The 23,017-nt window shown below is 44.3% G+C and overlaps 1 pseudogene; it reads left to right on the top strand.

The window, feature by feature from the left end:
* LOC118758211 (microtubule-associated proteins 1A/1B light chain 3B-like) overlaps window positions 1-14,947 on the top strand; it is a 35,664-nt pseudogene extending 20,717 nt beyond the window's left edge.
* The last annotated feature ends 8,070 nt before the right edge of the window (window positions 14,948-23,017 follow it).

Genomic DNA, 23,017 nt, shown 5'->3' with positions numbered 1-23,017 from the left:
TGGCTCTGCCTTTGAAGGCTGACCTTGGAATGAGGCCGAAAAAGATCTCAGCAGTTTTCCAAGTTCAAGAGCAGAAAGTGGATGACATCAGCAGGAAAGTCAGGGACCAGGGTAATGAGGGGGAGGGCAGAAGACAGATGGACGAGTCAGGCCTCATTCATGGAAAGCTGGGGTTTTCCTGGGAGAACCTCAAGCCTTCATTTCGTGGTATGTGGAAGCTTAATTCCCAGCTTCTAATCAAACATATAAACTATAATCACAGAGGTATTTCACAATTAGTTCCTTAGAGCTGGAAGAGGTTCTGTGAGCCACTCTGGGATGCAGCAGGGGAGGAGTGGGAGAGGTGTGCAGAAGGGATGGGGAGCGGTGGATATCTGAGGCTTTAGGAAGCCACCAGCTCTAGTATCTGAGAAGAGTGGGCATGAGGGCTGGAGCGGAACTTCCTTGGGCTTATCCTGTGACTTTCTGCTATAAAACTAACTGATGTCTGAGCAGCACTCTAAAAGGACAAAAGCAAGAGTGATTTTGCTTTTTATAATTTTTTAATTTTTGATTATTTATATCAGGTAAACAAATTGCATGCATTTCATATACAAAGATTCAAGAGTAACGTTTTAAGCACCCCTCTTTTTTTTTTACAGAGCCCCACGTAAAGACAAGAGCCACAAAGATCGACTTAAATGTGTTTTTTAAGTCTGTGTTGCCAGCCAATCTCCTTTAGTTCCCAAAGTATCTGATTAATATCGCACTTAACTGTGTGCATGCTCAGTGCTGAATACCTACTGAATGTTAAGACTAGAGCTAAGCCTCAATTCAAAATCTGTCGGTGAAATTCAAGACTTCTTTGTTTATCTGATAAGGTGCAAAGCTACATAGAATGAACTGGATGATAACGCAAAATCACTAATTGGATAGTTTATACCTACTTAAAGGCCACTAGTCTATAAAACAACCTATACCACGGAGTTTGCAGTCCAGAAACACCTTGGCACAGGTCAGCCAGAAGTTGAAGATCTATGACTTTGAGGTAGGTCCCACAAATCATGGTGCACCTGCCATCTGCTGACTCTCCATTAGAACACATATGAGTCACAAAGAATGCAACAGATCCATCCATGACCATCTGGGACAGCCAGCCTTGATGGTCTTCTCACCCTGCACAAGGGACATGTGCCCCTACCACTTTAGCCTACTTGGAGGGAGAAGAAAGCCAACTTTTTAGAGAGAAAATGGTGAAAGCATGTGACAGTTCTTCATTCTGTCCTGAGTTCCCTCTTCTCTCACCCTGAGTCCACAACAGCAGGGACCGAAAGTTACTTTCCTGAATTAGGAGTCGTAGGGGAGTAGATGGCAGGCAGTGATGGAATTTCCAGTTCTAAGAGTAGGAACCATGAGGAAAAAAAAAAAACTCCACATGTATTTTCATCAGTTGGGATAAGCACTGACTAAAGGACACTGAGAAGAAAAAAAGCTTTGTCAAGAGAATAAGGTACCAAAGGACAGGTGTTTAGTCAAGGGTTTAAGACACCTCTGTCTTGAGTTGCAGTGTGTTGTTTCGAGCCCTGGCTACACCCCTCACTCCGGCTTCCTGCTGGTGCAGACCCTTGAAAGCAGTGGTGAAGGATTAAGCAGAAGGATCCCTGCCACCTCTGAGAGATAAATGGATTGAGTTCTCAGCTCTCACCTTTTTGGTCACTGTGAGAACTTGAGAGTAAATCAGCAGATGAGTTCTTTCTCACACACACTCTCATACATGGAAGCTTCTCAGATTGAAAAGAGCAAAATGAAACAAATTGAAACAAAAGAAACAACAAAAAAGGGATAGTGCATACAGGAACCAAACTGCCAGTCAAATCCCACACTAGTGCCTTGCACTGGGCCATCCAGGGCAAAGTTCTTCAACTCCTTGACATGTTTCCTAGCCTCTCCAAGCTTCCATTTCCTCCTCTGTGAAATGGGGCAATTAACATACACGTTGCTTCCTGTACAGGACTGCAATAAAGCCCAAATAAGATACGAGATGTGGACATAAGCCCTCAAGGCAGGACCTATGTCCCATATACTGTCATTCATTATTCTCTCTTTAAATACATCACAGTGTTAAGTGTTTAATAAATGTTGAAAAGATGAATAAAACCCAAGCTACCCAAGTCAGCTTTGGGAGAACCAAGACTTCTCTTTTTCACTCTAGTATCAAAAGTTTACAGAATACCTTCCAAAGAGATGGAGACTATTCCATCCTTAACACAAAGGGCTGCAACCACTTTGCTACCCTTGGGTTTCAGAGCTGTAATAGGACAGCTTCGAAGTTCTTTCCCATTTTCCACTCTAATTACAGGTATCACGAGCCAGAAGATGGAGCATGAGAGCTTGATGTTGCTCCAACTTGCAAGTGACGCAAATGATCATTAGCAAACTGCATATGAAACCAAATGAGACACTTCACCCGAATGGCAGAGTGAAGGCAGGATGGGGTCCACTGCCCCTGGAACACATCAGGCCCAAACTGCAGGTGCACTGATCATTGCTACAGCCAAGGGAAGATCAACCCTTTTCTGTAGGGATTTTTTTTAAATACTAACAGTACATTTCACATATGCTGAAAACTCCACACTCAAAGTGAATTCTGAGAAATTTCCTCTGCAAGTGTCACTAATGAACCAACCCCAACAGCTGGGAGCCAGCTGGAGCTGTTTTGGCTTGAATGCAAATGAGGGAGGAGGGACTTGCTGGAAGAAGGGTGGTGAGTTTGCTCTGTTTTGATTTCTTTCCAGACATATTTCAGTTTACATAAATATTTGAAGGTCGGATCAGACAGGATTTACAGCACAATGGTATGAGGAATGGTATTAAAAAAAAAACTTTGACACGGTCTAAATCAGGTTTCAAGAAGGAGGGACCACTGGGAGAACAGGAGATCTTTTCATTATTTAACTTCTGTCCCAACCAACACCAGTTAGTAAATCACAGGTTTATTGGGGTTAGAATGTTCTAGCAATGTTTCACTGTCTCAGTTGTAGCTGTAGCCTTCAGCTGAGACAGGTACTACCTGCAGAGAAAAAAACCTACCATCCCTCTAGGGTCAGCACTTCTTGTCTGACCTTTGGTTGACCTTGAGCTGGGGGATTAGAGGGTTAAAGTTGTGTTTTGGCTTTGGAGTCTGATACTTTTCTTCCCAAAAAGGATTTAGAGCAATAAGAGTGCCCCCTCCCTCTGCAACACAACAGAAGCCAGAGTTAGTTACTTTGCTCGAAAAAGCTCTTCTTTCGAACAGAAGCCTTCTCAAGCGGTTTGCTCAGCTTCTAACTTCCCAAAGAGCTCATCCAGCACTAGCATGCTGTTGTGCAGAGTGGCAGAAAAGCAAAAGCAATGCATGAGGAGCCAAGGGTTAGGTGTTCTCTAGGTAAGAATTAGACCCAACAGGAATCTGATAGGTTAAAACAAGTAAAAAGCCCTCTCCTTCCCCAGCATGGGTTTTCTTAACACACAGGACTTTCTCCTGCAAGCAGAGCATCCAGAGGCAGGTGGCTTCTGGGAGCCTCAAGCTGCATAATCATGTCTTTCATAAACACATGTTTTTCTTATACCCAATGGTCGGTTAGGCGTATACCATGAAATGCATTCGCCTGTTTCAGAGCGAAAGCAGGAAAGCCTTCATAGAGTGGTTTCATTGTTTACATTCAATGAAAGGAAAAGTCTGACTTGAAGGACTCAGATTTAATCTCTCTGAATTAAAATGGTTCCATTGTCCTCTCCTCTGCCTGCTGGTGCTGTTAGGAAAGGTGAATCGAGGATTTTTGCCCCACCACAAGCCCTCTCTACAGGGGAGTTACCCATGCAGCCACAGACAAACATGCCTGGGTTGGCAGCCGTGCTCGGTATGAGAAGAAGAGTTTATTTTCCTTTAGGAACCCACAGTTGGACAATGCTCTGGTACCCTAGCTGTTTCATAACTTTCCATGTAATTAAGCACTTGGCATGACCTTCCGTAGCAGGATAATAATAGGAGTCAGCTGAGGCAGGGCTTGTACCCAGGAACACTTTGGACTGCTCAAGCTCATAAATACAAGTTCTGAAATCAATGCAAGACACTTTCTCAGATTCAGAACTTTCCCCATGCAGTGGCTCTCCGGATACGGCGGGGGTCGGGGGGAGAGAGGCTAGAACACACGTGACCATGCTGCAATTTTTTGTTTAACTAGAGAACTGCAGGGCACAATTCAAAAAGACCAGCGAAGCAGGCCCAGCTCATCATTTTCAATAGGCACCTCCACTATCTAGATGGGTATAGGATGACTATCCAAGACAGTCATTTGCAAAAGTTAAATCACAGTAAACCGCCAGAAGCAAATGGGTTTTACAAAAGCAAGCATGATTGTAAAAAATTAAAACACAAGACAGGCAGAGATCAAATGACACGACCACTGAACCCCAAATGGTTTAAAGCCAAGATCCAGTAGAAGCATCTTTCCTGGGACAGGATATCTAAGGCCTCTCTGTCCCCAGTGTAGCTCATTCAGCAGGAAAGCCACGGGGTGGAGGGGGAGGTGGTGATGGTGGTATTGGTGGTGGTGGCGGTGGTGGCAGTGGTGGTAGTATTGGTGATAGTGGTGGTGGCGGTGGTGGTGAACAGTACCCAAACATGGCTGCACCAGTGCCTTTCCTGCTCACACATGTGGGTTGCTTTTAGCACCAAAATGAGAGAATCACAACTCCTTAGGATCTCAGTTGACCTTCATGTGTGGCTGGACAAGAAAAAGAGCAGAACTGAGACTGTGTGGCTTTTGAGGCTGGCTCATGGGGGGCTCACAGTGTCTCCCAGATGCATCTTTTGGGGACAGCCTCCATGCTGTGAGAAGGCTGGGCCACAAACAAAGCTACATGCCACCCACAAGGGAGAGCTGGTTGGATTTCTGGGGTCCTGACTTTGGCCTTGCCCATCCCTGACCATCGTAGACAGTGGGGAGTGAACTAGAGGTGGAATTTCTGTCTCTGTCCCTCCTTGTCAATCTGCTTTTCATATTAAACAATGACAAGTTTTGCTATTTAGTAATCAAGCATATGTAGTGAAGGAACCATGTAAAGAACAATTAAGTGGTATCCCTATGTGTCCTCTATGCTCTGGCCCACCAGATGGGATGGGAGGTGTGATGAGGACAGCCTTTGCAGTGTCTATCCTTCATAAGGACAACCCCTTGTCCTCCATACTTTCAACTGAGCCATCCTTCCTGCCTCATTGTTCCTGCACTCAATGAAGATGGCATCTTTCAGGAGTCCCAAATTTTGGGAAAGGCATTGTCTACTCTTAGTTCAATTCCTATTTATATTCCTGTCCAATCAAATCCTAGTGAAATCTCCCAGGGATCAGCATAAAGGTATATTACACAAAGCAAACCTGTTCAGAATTCCCACCTGCTTGGAGAAGCCACTTTTGTCCATGCTAGTCACTGGCTGTTTGCCTCCAGTTCAGCCAGATGGTCAGAAGCCTGAATTCTATGCTTTTGCCATGGTTTCTGATTTTACTTAGAAAGTTGGGTGTCTGGCTTTCATTTTGCATATTGTTATTATTTCATTCTGGTTAGCTGAATTATCTTTTCAAGAAATTTTCCAGGAAATGCACATGAATAATTGCATTGCTGAGCACATTTTAGCATTGCCCTCACATGAGAAAGACAGCTTGACCTAAGTGACACTCCTGCCTTTCCTTTGCCTCCTATAGATATTATCCCATTGGCTTCTACCAGAAAATGCCCCCGCAGGGGCTAAAGTCAGCCTATATCGATGGGCCTGTTTTCGTGTTTGTGAGTAGCAGTTTATAAAATAAAGGGAGAAACAGAGTAATGAAGAATGATTTGTCTCTGATTCTATTGCTGGATGGCTGAATGACGTTATTTAATTTCACCAAGATGACCCTTGATGTGGGCTATCATTATCTATTAAAATTTCGTAGGCCACAGTTCACCTTTTCAATCTGCAGCTCAAGATCCTCCTTCATTACAGGAAAATCTTCTAGCATTGCAGCTGATTGATTTACACGTCCTCATGACTTGCTCACGAATCACCGTTTTTGGTGTACTGGCTCTCCACTGCCTGTTCTTCATATCTGTAGCTGAATTCCTAACCTCTTAGAGGTCAGTCGTTTTCTAGGCCTGTGTTTTGGGAGTTTTCTCAATGTTATCCTTTATCTTAGTAAGTTTGGTTCTTCAAAACATCAGTATTGTTATTTTATTACCTCTAACGTAACTTTAATTTGTTTTTAAAGATCTATTTATTTGAAAGTCAGAGTTACTGAGAGGAGAGACAGAAAAAGAGAGGTCTTCCAGCCTCTCTGGTTCTTTTCCCCCCAGGGCAAAAACAGTCCGGGCTGAGCCAGACCAAAGCCAGGAGAAGCTCAGGAGTCTATTCACTGGCTCGTGCCAACCAGGGGACTGTCCCATTCCGGCACACACGGAAAAAGGGAGCAGCCCCGACCAGCTGTGTTCAGAGGCTCTTAAGCAATGGTCATCCAATCAACGAAGACAGCACTGACACATGATGCATAGCATTCAATCAACCAAGCTTATATCCATGCACAATACAAATGATCCAATCAACAGTAATGGCAGGAAACAAACCCAGTTTAAGCATCATGCACTTCAAACTATCCAATCAGTAAGAGTCGCATCCCACCTAGTAGTGAACAGCAGAACCAGGCAAACAGAACCTTTCAATTCTGTTTAGAGAAAACAATTTGGCTCAATCAGCTTACTACTTACTACCGGGGCTGTAAAAGAGAAGGTCTCATTCTGGAATGAGATAAGCACTCTCACTTCTCTTTCAGAACTTTGCAAAATCCCAAGATTATGGCAAAGGTGGGGTTATGGACATGTCCCAGTAGTGCTTCAGAAGGCCTAGCCAAACCATTGCCATTTTCTATTGTCTGGGCTGTCACATCCCCACTGGTTTTTAGTTACAGAGTCAAGATTTTGGACTCATCCATGTCTAGAGTGTCATACCTGGTGGAAAAAACAATCACGTTTATAGAACACGGTGAGGCCCAGCAAGAGCGGGGCAACTGGTCTGGCCAGGGTAGTAGCAAGGGAGTTAGCCACGGAAACAAGAAGAGATTTGTTTTTAGGTGAAGCAGGTCCTGGTCTGGTGTCAGTTTCTGGATGAACCGTGTCCACCTGGTTCCTCCGCGGAGTCCTTCAGTTGGCTGTTACGGATGCACAGTCGCTTCCCAGCTACCTAGACAGCTGTGGGCATCATCATGAAGATGAAGGGTGCCTCTCACCATGCCTCCAGGCTGGGTACGTGATGTTGTAGCATCCAAACCAGATCTGCTAAGCCAGGAGCTTCTTTCAGGTCCCAAGTGGAAGTCAAGCGTTTAGGTCCCCCTTCACTGCTTTTCCCAGGCACAAAAGCTGGGAGCTAGATTAGAGGTGGAACACACAGGAATGAACAGGGACCCATTTGGGATCTGGCTAATCCACTATACACAATACTGATTTTATAACATTAATTTCTTTAACAAGATTGTACTGCTGGGCTGGGTATGATAGCCCAGTGCCTAAATCCTCACCTTGCATGAGCTGTGATCCTGCATAGATGCCAGTTCCTGTCCCAGTTGCTCCGCTTCCCTTCCAGCTCCCTGCTTATAGCTGGGAAAGCAGTATATGATGGCCCAAAGCTTTGGGACCCTGCACCCATGTGGGAGACTCAGAAGAAGCGCTGACTCCTAGCTTTAGATCAGCTCAGCTTTGGCTGTTGTGGCCACTTGGGCAGTGAACTAGTTGTTGGAAGATCTTTCTCCACCACCTTCTCTATGTAAATTTGCCTTTCTGTAATTTTTTTTAATCTTTAAAAAATATTGTACTGCTATTTAGACTGCAGTTAATATATTTCAAATTTAAGATAGTCTTAATCTCACAATTTTTGAGAATTTCTGTGCAAAGTAAAAACAAGACTCTCAAAGATTTTCATTGTGATGAAGGAAAAATGTAAATACATTACGCAAGAGGACTTCTAAATGTTCCTGGAAAACAGAATTAAAATATAAATCTATTTGGGGTCTAAGAAATTTTTGAAAAATCTGAAAAAAAATAATTTCTAACATTTTTATATGTGAACTTTTTGAAGACCAAAATAGGAATGGATTTCTTTTAAGAAAATAAATTAGCCCCAAAGTAAATTTCCCTTCCCCCAAACTTTTTGAAATATCATTGCATATAAACATAAAGATTAAAATTTTTTTGCATTTTTTTGCATGTTCTTATTCTCCAAATGCACATTCCATTTTGAGAAGGAACTTGGGAAAACAGCCAGACATGAGTAAGACTGGCCACACCCCGAGGGTGAGCTGACAAATCCCCCTTGCCATTAGAATGTGTCAGCTGTGATCTTTCCTCAATTTCCTAAGTTTCCATTTAGGTGGGCACTTGGGGCAGCAGTTCAGATGCCATCTGGCAGGCCTGCATGGTATACTGGAAAGCCTGAGGTGGAGTCCTGGGTCTCCCTCCCAACACACAGCCTGGGAGGCCTCAGAAGGTGGCTCTTGTAGACAGGTGCACATCTCCCGTGTGGAACACCCAGACAAGTGCTGGCTCTCAGCTCTGACCTTACCCAGCCCCAGCTACTGTGTATTATCTACAGAGTGACTCAATAGTTGAAAAATTTCTCACCTCTCTCTTTCTCATCTCGACACCTTTCATAAAAAAACAATTTTTTTTTTACAAATTGATTTCTTTGAGCTATTAGGACACTTTTATATTACTTTGTCTTTAAGGAAATAATCAACATTCTCTACCAAAGTAACTAGTCCCCAAATAAAATCATCTCCAATGTAAAATATGGCAATCACATCTTTTTTCATTCTTAGGATGAAAATGAAACATAAACAAATCCTGTAAATCCCTTAAGTACATGCTGGAAGACCCAAACTGGTCATTTTTTCCCATCACCTAGGAAAGCAATGACATTCGTTACTAGGAAATAACTTTATAGGTTGCAATTTCAATCATGATGTCCTTTTGCTAAATGATGAAGCTATCTAAACGTAGCTACTGGAGGGAGAGCAGAATAGAGTACTACCTCATATTTGTCTAGGTTTTTTAAAAAGTGTGCTTGAGAAAGTCTGCCCCTTAAGAGTAGGTGGAAGAACTATGGCAACATTGTCATTTCCAAGGGAAAATTGTGTGGGCAACCCTCTTTATGTCTGGACAAATTAGAGCTGTGCAGGAATTTGCTAATTAGCATGTGGTGATGGCTCAGTGCAGTAGCCTGCCTTGGGGCTCAGACAGGGATAACACAAGTCATTTTTTTTTTTTAGTTACTTCTCCAAGTATACTATGAGAATAGCTTAGAAGAATTATAATTATTTGACTTGGAAGAAAGCATGCCAAGGGCGAAACTTGCAATTTTCAAATAGTTCAGAAGAATTACAACTTGGTGTGGCCCACACAGGAAAATTAGGTAATTGAAGCAGGTGTTGCTATACATCAAAGAAAGAACTTCCAATTATAAAGATCAGGGAAAAGTCACCCAAGAAATTGCACAATAACAGGACAGCAATAATAACAATCGGTATGATTTGGTGAGATTATTATGTACCCATTTCTATTTTAAGCACTTCGTAGACCTTTTCTCATTTAACCTTCCTAATGACTTCCATGATCAGTCCCGTGACCCCCTGTGCACATACGTTCATTCCTTCAGCAGTGTTTTTTGAGGGCCTACTACATGCCATGGGCATGAGATGAGAGACCCTCAAGTCTGGGCAGGGTCCTGGTACTCACGAAGCTTTTGATTGGGTATGATGGGAGTGAGTGGCAATAAACAAAGACCAAGTGAAAACAGTGCACAGAGAGTTGACGTAAAGGGCTAAGATGAGAAAAGCAAAGCAGGCCATCAGAGAAGGCATCTGGTAGACCCGTACAAACAAGGAGGAAGCAGGAGCCTTGCTGGTTCACAGAGCAGGCAAGAGGCAGGGCAATAACACACCAAGAAACCCAACTGCATTTGGAAACCTGAAGAAGGTCGGTGGGCCACAGACAGCAGACGGCGGAAATGGTGCAAGAGGAAGACCAAAGAGAGGTCAAGGAACCACTTACAGGCTTCTGGGTTTTGTCACAATCAAATTTATATTTCTTCCTTTTCTCTTGGTGTTTTCTTAAACCTCAGCCTGGCTTCTAGGTAGAGAATGAATTGTGGAAAGCAGGAGTGCAGTGCAGAACCAAGCTGCAGGAAATGTTGTAGTCTCTGGGAGCAGGGGGATGCTTCCCTCGGGATCCTGGCCCTAGCCCCTGCTCTGCTCTGTAACTCAGTCACAGCTAGTACATATGGGACTCTCACATCCACAGAGGTTGAGTAGTGCCCGTAAGAGCTCTACTCTGCTATAAATCTCCCAGCTTGTAAATACTGCCTTCCTTTTTCTTTTAAAAATCTGTGACTTGGCAACACTTAACCCATCTGCCAACATATTCCAATTCTCTCTCCCCACTCTCCTCTCATTCTCTCTCTCACACACACACATGCACACAGATATGTGTTTTTAAAATAATTTTGCACTGCCCTTTATCATGTGCAAATGCCTGAGAATGGAATGTGTCTAACTTGGCTCAACTGTTGTCTGTAATGCAGGGCTGACTCTCCTCCAAGACCTTTTCCCCATTTTTCTAATCATGTATTCCAGAAGAGCCAAAATCCTGGAATTCTGGAAGACTTCCCGTGACAATGAAGAAACTCAACCTGTCAACGTTACTGAATATGTTTCTCAAGAGGTTGTGAGGAGGTTATTCTTCAAATTGTGTCACCTGAGGGGAACTGCAAAGTGATCCAAAAAGCCCAATCTCTGATGAGAGGGCAAGAATCGGAGCCTTCATGAAGACCTGAACATGATGTATCCATCACTATGTCATCCACATGTGTTGATCATCCTCCTTCTATAACATTCTCAAGTCAAATGAGTGATGGCGCCACGTGACACAAACCTAAGGGAAGAGCCTGAACTTCAAAGATCAAAACATCAGCAATTAAAATCTTGATGTGTCTCTTGCAACAAAGAGACTACTCAAATCATATCCACTCCAGGACGGTAAGAATGGTCTGCAGACACAATGACTCGGTAATAATAAAAGCTTAATGCTGTCAAACAGTAACAATAAATATTTGAGGACCTTCTCAAGGTCGAGTTCTGTGTCAAGTGCTCCTAGGTCTTTCCCTAAGGATCAAACTTTTCTCTAGACCTTCTGTGGCCTATTTCTCAAAAACTGAAAGCAAACTTTGTGGTACTCTTTGGAACGCACCAGAAATGTTTTCCCATTAGGAAAACTCATCTAACAAAACAATATGGGTTGTACAAGAAACAGTTGAGAGAATTTAATCTGACTTTCTTAACTCTGAAAATATTTTCTTAAGTCTATCAAACCACATACGTTGTTTAAATCAGATTTGGGTTCCATCCAAATAAGAGAAGTGAAAATGTTAACACAGAAAACATTTAATTTCTTCTATTTATGTTTGTAAATAGGTGCAACCATGACACAAAATCAGTGAATCAGAGCAACTGCTATGTAAGATAGCTATGAAACAGTTAAAGCAAAAACTATGATTTTTCTCTATACTTACACAAAAATAAGCTTTCACATGAAGACAGTCACTAAATAAGAGACCCTGTCACTTTCTTTAGTTCTTTGTAACTGTTATATGTCACGTTCACATTGCTACCATTTCACTTTTTTTTAATTTCTAAAGGATTTATTTATTTGAAAGAAAGAGGTGACAAAGAAGAAAGGTTATTCTGAAAGGGAGAGACAGAGAGAGATACCTTCCATCTGCTGGTCTACTCCCCAAATGCCCTCAACAGCCAGAATTGGGCCAGGTCAAAGAAAAGACACTTAACTCCATTAGGATCTCACACATGGGTGGCCTCAAGCGCTCTGCTGTCTTCCCAGGCACATTAGCAGGGACTTGGATCAGAAGTGGAGTAACCATGATGCTAGCTGGTGTTCTGAGATGAGAAGTGGGCATCCCAAGCAGTAATTTAACTTGCTGCTCCACAATGCACATCCTCACTTTCATGATTTTTTTTTTCTTAAGATTTATCTATTTAGCACTCAGAACTCCAGAGAGAGAAAACATCCATTCACTAGTTTGGACAGTAATTTCATCTGGGTCTATCACACAGGTGGCAGCAGCCCCAAAGCTTTTGGGTCATTTTCCACTGCTTTTCACTCCATGAACAGGGAGGTAGGTTTGAAGTGTAACAAGTGGGAAACAAATTGGCACCCATGTGGGATGCCAGCACCATAGGTAGCAGCTTGATGTGCTGTATCACACCACAAGCCCAGGGTTCTAATTTTAAATGTAGTATTTTGCCATTAAAGAAAACCTGGAAAATTGAAAAGATTATAAAGTTTAAAAGGAAATCACCCAGAAGCTTAACATACAAAATTAGTGACTAGTATTTTAGATATACTTCACTGAGTCTTCTTCCTCATACAAGTGCTTTGCTTTTGCGCAATAGTTAAGAAACACTTACATACATATTTAAAAAAATAGACCTGTTTATTTATCTTCTCAAAGACAGAATTACAGCAACAGGGGGCTGCCACAGACAGAGGTCTTGCTTTCACTGGCTCACTCTCCAAATGGCTGTAATGGCCAGTGCTTGGCTGGTCTGAAGCTGGGAGCCAGCAGCTTCTTGGGTGCAGAATCACAAGGACTTGGTCCAAACTCTACTGCTTTCCCAGGCCATTAGCAGAGAGCTGGATAAGAAGTGGAGCAGCAGGCCAAGCACGGTAGTCTAGTGGCTATAGTCCTCACCCTGCATCCGCCAGGATCCCATATGGGCACCTGTTCTAATCCCACCAACCCAATTTCCCATCCAGCTCTGTGCCTGTGACCTAGGAGGGCAGTCGAGGACAGCCCAAGGCCTTGGGACCCTGCATCCATGTGAGAGATCAGGAAGAAGCTCTTGGCTCCTGGCTTTGGATCGGCTAAGCTCTGGCATTGCAGCCATTTGGGGAGTAAATCAATGAATGAAGATCTTCCTCTCTGTCTCTCTTCTTTTCTGTATATCTGACTTTCCAATAAAAATAAGTGAATCTTAAAAAAAAAAAAAAAAAGGTGGAGCAGCTGGGACTCTAATCAGTGTCTATACGGATACTGGCGCCAGAGACAGAGGATTAGTGTGCTATACCACCACACCAACTCTGTACACATTTTTTAAAAGCTGATTTAAAAAAAAAACCTATGAGCACTGTTCTCATGATGTAAGAATTCCTCATAAATATTGTTTTGACAGGAACAAAAATTGTATATCTGTAAGCCTCTATGACAAAATCAGCACTGGCAATATAAAACTAGTGACATCCCAGCAAAGCTCTGAAAAGACCAAAACAGTTCTGATCCCATAAAAAGCTATAAAGACACGATGTTTGTGCCCCTTCAACCTTGGTGACAAAGCAGGTGATTGAAAGGACAGTGACAGGGCTCCCTCTACTCATTGAGATTCTGTGACAAGGTGGACAGCCTCAGCACAAATGGCAAAGATGCCCAGGGCTTCTCTTTCCCCAGCCCACTGTACCCTGTCATTTCCCACCACTCCAAGAAAACTGAAGGGCAACTGGTCAGAGATCTATGGGAAAGGCAGAAATGTTCCTATACACTACAGCTTCCTACTGGCTTCTCACACGTCACAGCATGGGTCGGGAGCATGCCTTCTCCCAGCCCCACCAGGCCATACGGTGGCAACGGTAGCATTTGTATTACGTTCTACATAAAGCTCTCCCTTGGAATGTCATGGCTCTCCTGCACACTCTGTCTTCACACTCTTTTGAAAAACTTATTTACTTTTATTGGAAATGCAGATCCACAGACAAGAGGAGAGACAGAGAAAAAGATCTTCCAACCACTAGCTCTTCCAACCAACTGACTACTCTCCCAGGCCACAGGCAGGGAGCTAGATGGGAAGTAGAGCAGCTGGGACAAACCAGCACCCATATGGGATCCTGGCACATACAACGCGAGGACTTTAGCAACTAGGCTGCCATGCTAGGCCCTGTCTTCACATTTATGCCAGAGCAAAACAGACAGTAGCGGGACAGAGCACTCTCTGGCCATCCATAAACTTGTGCCAATCCTGCCTCAATGGCAACACTAGAGCCTCTCCTGGCTTTGTCCCTGAGGCTCCTCTTGTTGATTAATGTTTGAATATGGAGCTGGAGCTGTGATGTAGTGGGTTAAGCCACTGCTAGTATCCTATGGGGTGCTGGTTTGCATCTCAGCTGCTCTACTTCCCATTCTGCTCCCTGTAATGCACCTGAGAGAGCAGTGAAAGATGGACCATGTGCCTGGGCCCCCGCACCCACATGGGAGACTGTGAAACACCTCTCTCATGCTCTGTGTGTCTGTGTGTCCCTCTGACTTCCAAATAAAACTACGTAAAAGCTAGTTATTTTTAAAAATTAAAACCTCACGTAGACTTTTCTGAGGTTTAAAACACAAGGAAGCAAGGGAAGACACCAGAGCTGCAGCCACCAAGACCTCCGGTTTGCCGCAGCCACCGCCCAGCCGCCCCGTGCCATAGCATCGGAGGTGAAGACCTTCCAGCAGCGCCGCACTTACTTTCAAGTGAAGAGTGGAACTTGTCCAGCTCCTCCGAGAGCAGCATCCTACCAAGGCCTCGGTGACAACAGAATGGTAAAACGGGGAGAAGCAGCTTCCTCTGCCAGATAAAACCAAATTCCTTGTACCTGATCATGTGAATACAAGTGAACCCATCGAAATCATTGGGAGGCATTTACAGCTCAACACCAACCGGGTCTTCTTCCTCCTGGTGTACCGGCAGAGCAGGGTGAGCACCTCCATACCCATCTCAGAGCTGTATGAGAGCAAGAAGGGCGAACACTGGTTCCCGTACGTGGTGCATGCCTCCCAGGAGACACTCAGAAGGCAGCCATCAGTGTGAGACTACACAGCTCACCTCTTCTCACATTTTTAAAAGTCCTTCCCAAGGAGAAAAAGGGATGTCCCAGCTAATACACTGGTCAATAACTATTCACACATTAAAAATATTTTCATAACTATTATAGAACAACTTCCTTTTCGATCATTTTAACAAAACTAACTTACTACGCCAGCCCCACCCTGTGAAGAATTAAGAATCCGAAGGATGAGAGCAACTATTTCTGCAACTCACCCACAGAGATTATCTCCAAATTCTTCGATTCTTAAACTAATTTTTAATTATTATTATTTTTTTAAGAGACAGAGTGGGATAGAAACAGACAGACAGGTGCAGAGACAGAGAGCTCTTTTTACTCTCCAAACGCCCACAGCAACTCTGACTGCACTGAGCGAGGAGCCAGGGGCCAGGGATGCCTCAGCTGGATCTCCCACGTGGGTGGTAGGAGCCCAGGGAGTGGAGCCATCAGGGCTGCCTCCCAGGGAACATGCAGGTGGGAGGTTTGCATCAAGAGCCAGAGCCATAAACAGAAGTCAGGGGCTCGGAGGTGGCATACTGGTGTTTTCATTGCTAGCCTAAATGCCCATTCCTTGAGAACACTACTGTTTCACCAAATGTGTTAGTGAAAAGTTCGTGTTGGCCCCGAAAGCAAGCATTGCTGAAAGAGAAATCGTGAAAGAGAATCCTGCAGTCATGAGCTTCTCTGGCTTCCCCTCTGTTGTCTTTCCACTTACTTACGGGAGCCTGGTGTTCACCAGACACCCCAAACCTGAAAATCAGGAGGCTCCAAGGACTTGTGTAACAGCTAGTTAGTTGGGAAATAAACACTTGCTGATGGTCTGACGCCTGCTGACTTGCAACCTGCTTCTGGAGAGCTCGCTCACGGCTTAACTTAATCATTCCATCAAGTGAGGAGCTGTGTCCTTTGTCAGATCAAGCCACTATCCTTAAAGGAAACCAGCCTCTTCTTCAGCTCCCAGACAGCCTGTTTATTCCCACCCTTCATAAATATGTCTCCCTGAACAACTTTATTGGTGACGCAATTAACATTGATTCACCGTCTGTTATTTCTACTTCTTCCCACGACCCCTGAATTTGCTCCAATTTAAGAGGAAGTAAGTAATGCAAAATCACCACTAACCTTTGCATTCCTGGTTCTGACCTTTCATCCTGATCCTAAGAATTTGGGGGGCATATAACAACATATCAAGTTACAATAATTCATTTTACTTTATACAATTTCAATCAAAAATTTCATTTTAGCAAAATTGAGTTCCAGAATAAATGCCTTAGCTTACCTAGTTCTAGCCACAGAACCAAAATGCAACATTAAGTCTGGGCCTTCTCATGAATACCTCCAAGGTCCCACCCTATATGTGTGAATCAATTCTGGGAATCAAGATTGCAGGTTTCTACCAAGCATCTTAAGAATGTTCCCAACTCACTGAAAATGACTGATGGTTCAGCAAGCAAGGTTTCATTTCCTGTTTTCCCTAATATTGAAGCCTCTGGAGAATCTTCTGCCACATCCCAAGGAAGGAGGAGTTCAGGGTCCAGCTTGGACAGTTCTGGCCTTCCTGACCTAGGAATCCTCTTACCTGACATGAATTAAGCGTCCTGTTGGTATAGGTCTCATACACTTGACCCTAACCTCCCACCCTTTCCTCCAGTGATGAATTCACAAAGAGAGGAGAGAAAGATCAATGACTCCTGGAGTCGGGGAGAAGGCCTTGCTCAGCATGGCCTTCCTTCCAGTAAAAAATTCTTTTCCTTCTCACTACATAAATAGATCTTTGAAAAGTTGAACTTTGAATTGTGATCCAATACCTGAAATTCCATTCATTCCAAAGATAAGGCTTTCAGGGCAAACACCCAAGAACAAGCCTTCACTGAGGGATAGATGACTGGCACAGGCCCGGTCTTACAGCTGACCTTGGAAGAGGAGAGGGGGCAAGGCAAGGCCGAAGGTTCCGAAGGGAGAGTGGACGGGAAAAAGAAAGCCTTGAGGCCTTGGAGACAATCTCAGCCCATTTCATCATCACCCTGGACGATGCCAGGGTTAACTGTGTCTGGAACTGCTCCTCACTTCTTTGTTTAAAAAGAAAGAAAGAAAGAAAGTTCCTTTGCCTAGAAAACCAACTACTATAGGTTTTCAAGTGAACAGGGATGTTTTTAGGTGACATTCATCCAGGCAAAAATGAATGGGAACAAAGTTCCTACAGCATAGGCACACTGGCAAAAGATCTCACACCATGAAACACACTGTGCTAGTGGTCACTGTATTACCTAGTCAGGAGAGCGATATGGACATGGCCTTTCTGCTGGGAAACTCTAAGTGGAAAAGGAACCATAGACTTACAGGAACCAGTAAAATTGGCTTCCTAAGCACCCTGCCAGGTGTTGTATTAGGAATCATAAAAAAGAAAAACATCAAACAATAAAAAAAAAAGAGGTACAAATCAGGACTCGGGCAAAATGAATTTCCATGTTGCTATGACTGTTTCCGGAAACACAAAAGGAAGGGATGATGCTAAAGAGGTGTAAAATGCGGTCCCCTTTTATTTTCCGGAGAAAAGGGCAGAGGGAAAGAAGGAAAAAAAATGGCAAAATATCTTGCTCCCTCTCGTACCCAGCACCTGGGTTTATATATAATTGGCAAGATCAATGGCTGCGGAATAATTGCCTCCATTGTTTAGTGTCTGGGTGCCGGCCAGCTACCTTCCTGCTCTGCCCAGCAGTTCACTTGGATCTGGGGCGGTAAGAAATGCAGTCAGTGATTGACAGGGTCTGTGTGTGCTAGATGGGACTCGCTAAAAAAAGACACTCAAATGGCCACAGAGACCTGGTGATGCTCGCTTGCTTAGGCGTGCCGCCTGCACCTTGGCGTGATCATCTCACTTCAAAACTGCTGGTTTAGCCTGCTGGATCGGAGCCCGGCTTGGCCCAGCTCAACTGCTCCACCTGAGAAACATAAAGGAAGGGAAACCCTTGGGATCCAGAGAAAAATCTCATTTCTGTCTTGTCCATGCTGTGAAACAGGAAAGCAGAATCCCCTTTAGGCTGCTCTCTGTGTGGCCCGGGCTGTGCGGCCGAGCTCCCAGCTGCCAGCTGCACACGTGCGGGAACAGGGAAAGTCCTCCCTCCCACTCTTTCCGGATGTGTTATCTAAGCTCCTGCATCCGGCCTGATGCCAGTGAGATGAGCTAGAGAGCAAGTGTCTTCATCTCCTCTCCTCCAGGCCCACTACCAGCAGCCAGAACGGTTTTCCATGAACAGACACCATGGGGCCAGCTGTTCTCTTGTGGCTCTCGCCTTGTCTTCTCTCACATGGCCTGGCATGGTTTTATGTACAAAAACAAAAGCTGTGTAATTCTTTCTCACATGATCTTGTTCTGATCTGGGACATAACTGTTTGCCTCGATTATCTCAACTGCTGTGGCTTTTCCCATTTCCTGGCAAGTCAAGTTCAGATTCCTGACATCCACGGAAGTTGTTGCTAAAATCTATCCTCTCTGCCTTCCCTCCACTCCAACTGAGATTTTTTTGTTTATCTCCCTGCTTTCTTCTTTCCCAGAATTCTCTCCAGACTTTCCTTCTTTCCATACAGGTCAAGCATCCCTATTCTCAAAGTCTGAAATGCAAGGTGCCCCTGACTCTGAAACTCCCTGAGTGCTGACAACAGTACGGGAACACACTTCCCCACGTAACGTATGTCAGGTCACAGTCAAAACACAGGCACAACAAAAATACCTAAAGTTACCTTCATGCTATGTGTGGATAAGGTCTAGGTGAAACCTGAAGGGTTCTCCCACCCAAGTACTAACCAGGCCCAACCCTGCTTAGCTTCCGAGATCAGACAAGATCGGGCGCGCTCAGGGCTGTAGACAGGAGGGTTCTCAAGGTCTGGGGTCCCAAAGACACCTCATTCTATAAATGTGAACACTCAAATATTTGGGAAAATTCCCAATCAGAAGCACTCCTGGTACCATGCACTCCAGAAATGAGGCAGCTGACCTGTCATTCAAACCCTGCCTCTGTGATATAGTCCCTGTTTGCAGTCATTCACGCTGTACCTTGCCTTCATGTCCTGTGTCCCTCTCGTCATTAAGTAATTGCTTACACAGTCATCAGGGTGATGGCTTTCTCTCTTGCTGAAGAATAAGCTCTCCAAAGACAGGGATTGCACTGCCCGCGTGCTTGACCCTACAGCTCGCTACAGGCCTGGGGCTGGTGCTCAGCGTGGCAGGATGGTGCTACCTCCATGAGAGTGAAGGGCAGTCCAAGTTGCCACTTCCCTCACAGGCCCCACCCTCAGATTCTCCAACTGGGTATGTTCTTGTTGGTAAGGCTCTGTGCTTTCTGCTGGCATGAGTCTTCTTTTCGGGGATTTCATCAGCATTATCTTACAGCCTTGTCTTATCTCTCCTGCTACTCCAAAGCTCCTTGAGAGCAGGGCCTCTCATTTATTCTTCATATGAGTCATAACCCCAACCCCAAATTTTAACTTGGTGTGACTCAAAAGATGGCTGGCCTGAGAAGTAGATCATTTATCTGTTTATTTCGTAACTACAGCCTCACATTTTATTGACACCTTACTCTTTCTACATTGAAGCTTGATTTGTTTTTTAAACAATTTTCACTGGCCAACAAGCCTTTTCCTCATTATAGAGTCTTAGTCACACAGCACATGCTGTCTCCAGGGCACCCCATGCCAGTCTACAGTGCTGAGCACACAGACCTGAAGGCAGGGCATGACGGAGCTTGAACCTTCGGGCCGGAGAGCAGAAGGATGAAGAGGCTAAGGCACTGGAGAAATGGAGGCAACAGTCATATGTCACTCCAAGGCAGTCCGAGAACCGTAGCTGCTGTGTATCCAGGAAGAGGAAGAGACATGGGTATCTGCCCAGACTGCAGACTTAGGAGGCAGTAATGAGAGCACAGAACTCTGAAGGGCAAGAGGCAATATAAAATGGATTCTATGTAAACCTGAATTTGAGCATTCATCTGGTAAAGATTCTCTGACCTCAAGAAAGCCCCTTCACTCCCTGGATCTGTGTTCTGCTGGGTGACATGGTATTCAGGATGACCATCTTTCAGACTGCTGATTAATATTATGGTATTGAAAAAGATGCTCAAAAGGAGGGATATGAGATTACAGTGCCCAAATGGCAGAACAGCCTGTATGGGAACTGAGAGACTTATAGAAGCTTGCGTTTCATCTCAAAAGTAAGGGGATGCAACAACCAGGTGTTCACTGGGTATAACTGAACAAAAAGGTTAAACTAGGAAACAATAGCCATTATTGAAAGAAGAGATTTGGGGCCAGGGGACAGAAGGAACAACTAAATTGGCTAGGACTGACACATAGAATGCAAAGGGTGCTGGAAGGTCCCAGCTTAGGGAAAGGTAATACTCCCAGCTTAGGGAAAGGTAAAACTCCCAGCTTTGGGAAAGGTAAGAGGGAGCAATCCAAAACACAGAGAAGAGAGGGTGGGCATTTGGGCCAGTGCTTAAGACAACTACATTTCAAATCAGAGTTGCTGGTTTTCTATTCCCAGTTCCAGCTCCTGATGCCAGCTGCCTGCCAACATAGGGCACAATAATGACAACTACAGCCCTTGGGTCTCTTCTTCTCTCATGGGGGACCTGGACTGAGTCCCCAGCTACTGGCTCTGGCCTTGGGCAAGTCCCAACCATTACAGGCACTTGGGGTGTGAACCAACAGACAGGCACTCTCATCTGTCTCTCTGAGTCTTTAATGCTTGAATAAAGAGGAGAAGACAGTAAGGTGGCTGAAGTGACATGACAAGAGGAGTGTTAAGTCACACACACTGAAAGATGATTGAAAAAGGGGCAAGTGGAACTCCAGAAAAGCACCACTCCAAAGGTAGGAGAAAGTGTGGTGCCTAGGGGATCCCACAGGAAGTTGGCCTAGAGGAGAAGCAACGAAGAAATAGGAAAAAGTCCTTCTGGGGAGATCCCATTGTATTCTCCAGTGAGAGGACACTAGAGGATCAGTAAAGGCCTCCCTGAAGAACCAAGCGCAGGAAAAGGAACTGCAGAAATCAAAGCTGGAGAAAATACCCAAGCTGGGCACTCTGGGCAGATACCAGTGTCTCTTCCTCTTCCTGGATACACAGCAGCTACGGTTCTCGGACTGCCTTGGAGTGACATATGACTGCATGACCAAGTTCACACCAAAAGAATCTGAACAGAGGTGATACAGGTCACTACCAGATGAGCACACAAACTGTGCACTCTGGGTCTTTTTCCTACCAGGAGTTTGGATGTTCTGACCCAGCATGACTTTGGAAGCCAAAAGCTGAAGATGGTGGAGCCGCAGACCAAAGGAGCTTAGGTTGCTAGAGATCACAGCTTGGAGGACAGACTCCTGCCAAACATGATATTTGTTGTAGGTTTTCTATCAGTGAGGAAAGCATTCTATTGGGCTGAAGTCAAATAAGTATAGGTAGAGTTTACAATGGTGGGGCAGGGGTATTAGAATCTTAATTAGCTAAGATGAAGATGGGAAAGAAACTGGGGATCCCATTGGCTGCATCATTTACTTATCAAAGCACAGATTATTTGAGAGGAAGTAGTAACAGGTGGGAGAAAGAAGAGGCCAGCAGATGATATCTACAGATGGCTTTCGAAGCCAGTGGATCAAAGAATGAAGAAATGCTGAAATGTGACTTTCACGCACAGCATGTGTACTTCCTAAGCTGGTCTGTCCATATCCACTCCAGCTTAGCTGCTCCCATCTCCTGAGTGACCTTGGCCATCACACTTCACCCTTCTTTGGCTTTCTATTTATAGCCACAAAAGAAAGATACCAATCACATTTCTATAAAAGGTTTTCCAAAACTCCAAGTGCTTCTCAATTTCTTTTTCTTTCTCCCCCAAAATAATTTTTAATTGTTTTATGTGGGAAAATTTTTCATGGGAATTGCATTCCTTTCTGAGGCACTGCCTGGGTAATTTAAAAATAAACAATAGACAAAGAGAAACATTAACTTGGGGGACAAACTTTAGGGCTGATTCAGGATTGGTTAAACCTATAAAAGATTCAGAAGCCTTCTAACCATCAAGGCATAGGAAAAATTTATTCAGCTTTCCCTTCTCTTAGCCAACAGATGTGTTGCAAAGATACATACTTAATTACATGTACCTCCTGGTTCCTGATGCTGCTAAAATGTTGTCAGAAAAGTTACAGATCTTTGTAACAATATAGCTTCTACAGCCTAGGTTGTTCAGACTTGAAAGTCATGTAAGCAAAGACTAGGTGTAAACAAGATTTATTATAATTACTACAATTCTTTTTATTATTTTAAGATTTATTTAGGTCTATCCAGGACATGCAAACTTGGCTTTTGAGTCTTGGTCACAGACCTCTGGGCACTTTTCTAGTCCTTGTACTTGTGCCAACAACAGATTCAGGTAGAAAATAAATCTACAAATGACTAGCTATCGTATAATTAGTAAGCGCTCTTCTTCATATAAAACCCCATGCCAGTCTTTAATAGCCTTGCTTTAGAATCATCTAAAGTCTTTCATCTGAGATGCTCAAAGCACTTCTGGATAATACCAGTGCTAATTCTCTCAAAATTCCTGTAGATCAGGGAACTAAGTATCTACCCGGGAGGCAGCTTGGCCATTGCTGAAGTCTCAACCCATCTGTCTCCATTCATGCAGTTCTGGGGGCACTCTCCCCAGGTCGCTGTCCCACCCCCAGCCCAGTAGAAGGAAGAGGGAATGCTATCAGCACAGGAAATTCTGATCTTAGCCGTGTCAGAAGGAAGAGCAGGAAAAGGAAGTCCAGCCATTGGGAGTCAGACCTGATGGCCACTCCCAGCTCTGTCATCACAGTCAACCCTGAACTTCAGCTTGCTCTTCGGTAGTGAAGAATTCAGATGGTGCTACGGTTCTTGGCACACATCGGGCACTCCAGAAATGCTTGCTTGGGAGGGTAGAACCTTTATCATCCTTCATATCCTCAGTTTCCTCAGCTAAGCAACCTATCTGGTGAATGCTCAGCTGAACATCTGTCTGTAACTGTTGTCCATAGTAGGCTCT

This window comes from Ochotona princeps, chromosome 23 (assembly GCF_030435755.1).
Source record: "Ochotona princeps isolate mOchPri1 chromosome 23, mOchPri1.hap1, whole genome shotgun sequence".
Taxonomy (NCBI): Eukaryota; Metazoa; Chordata; class Mammalia; order Lagomorpha; family Ochotonidae; genus Ochotona; species Ochotona princeps.
The sequence above is the reverse complement of the archived record's forward strand: the minus strand, read 5'-3'. Positions and strand labels throughout refer to the sequence as shown.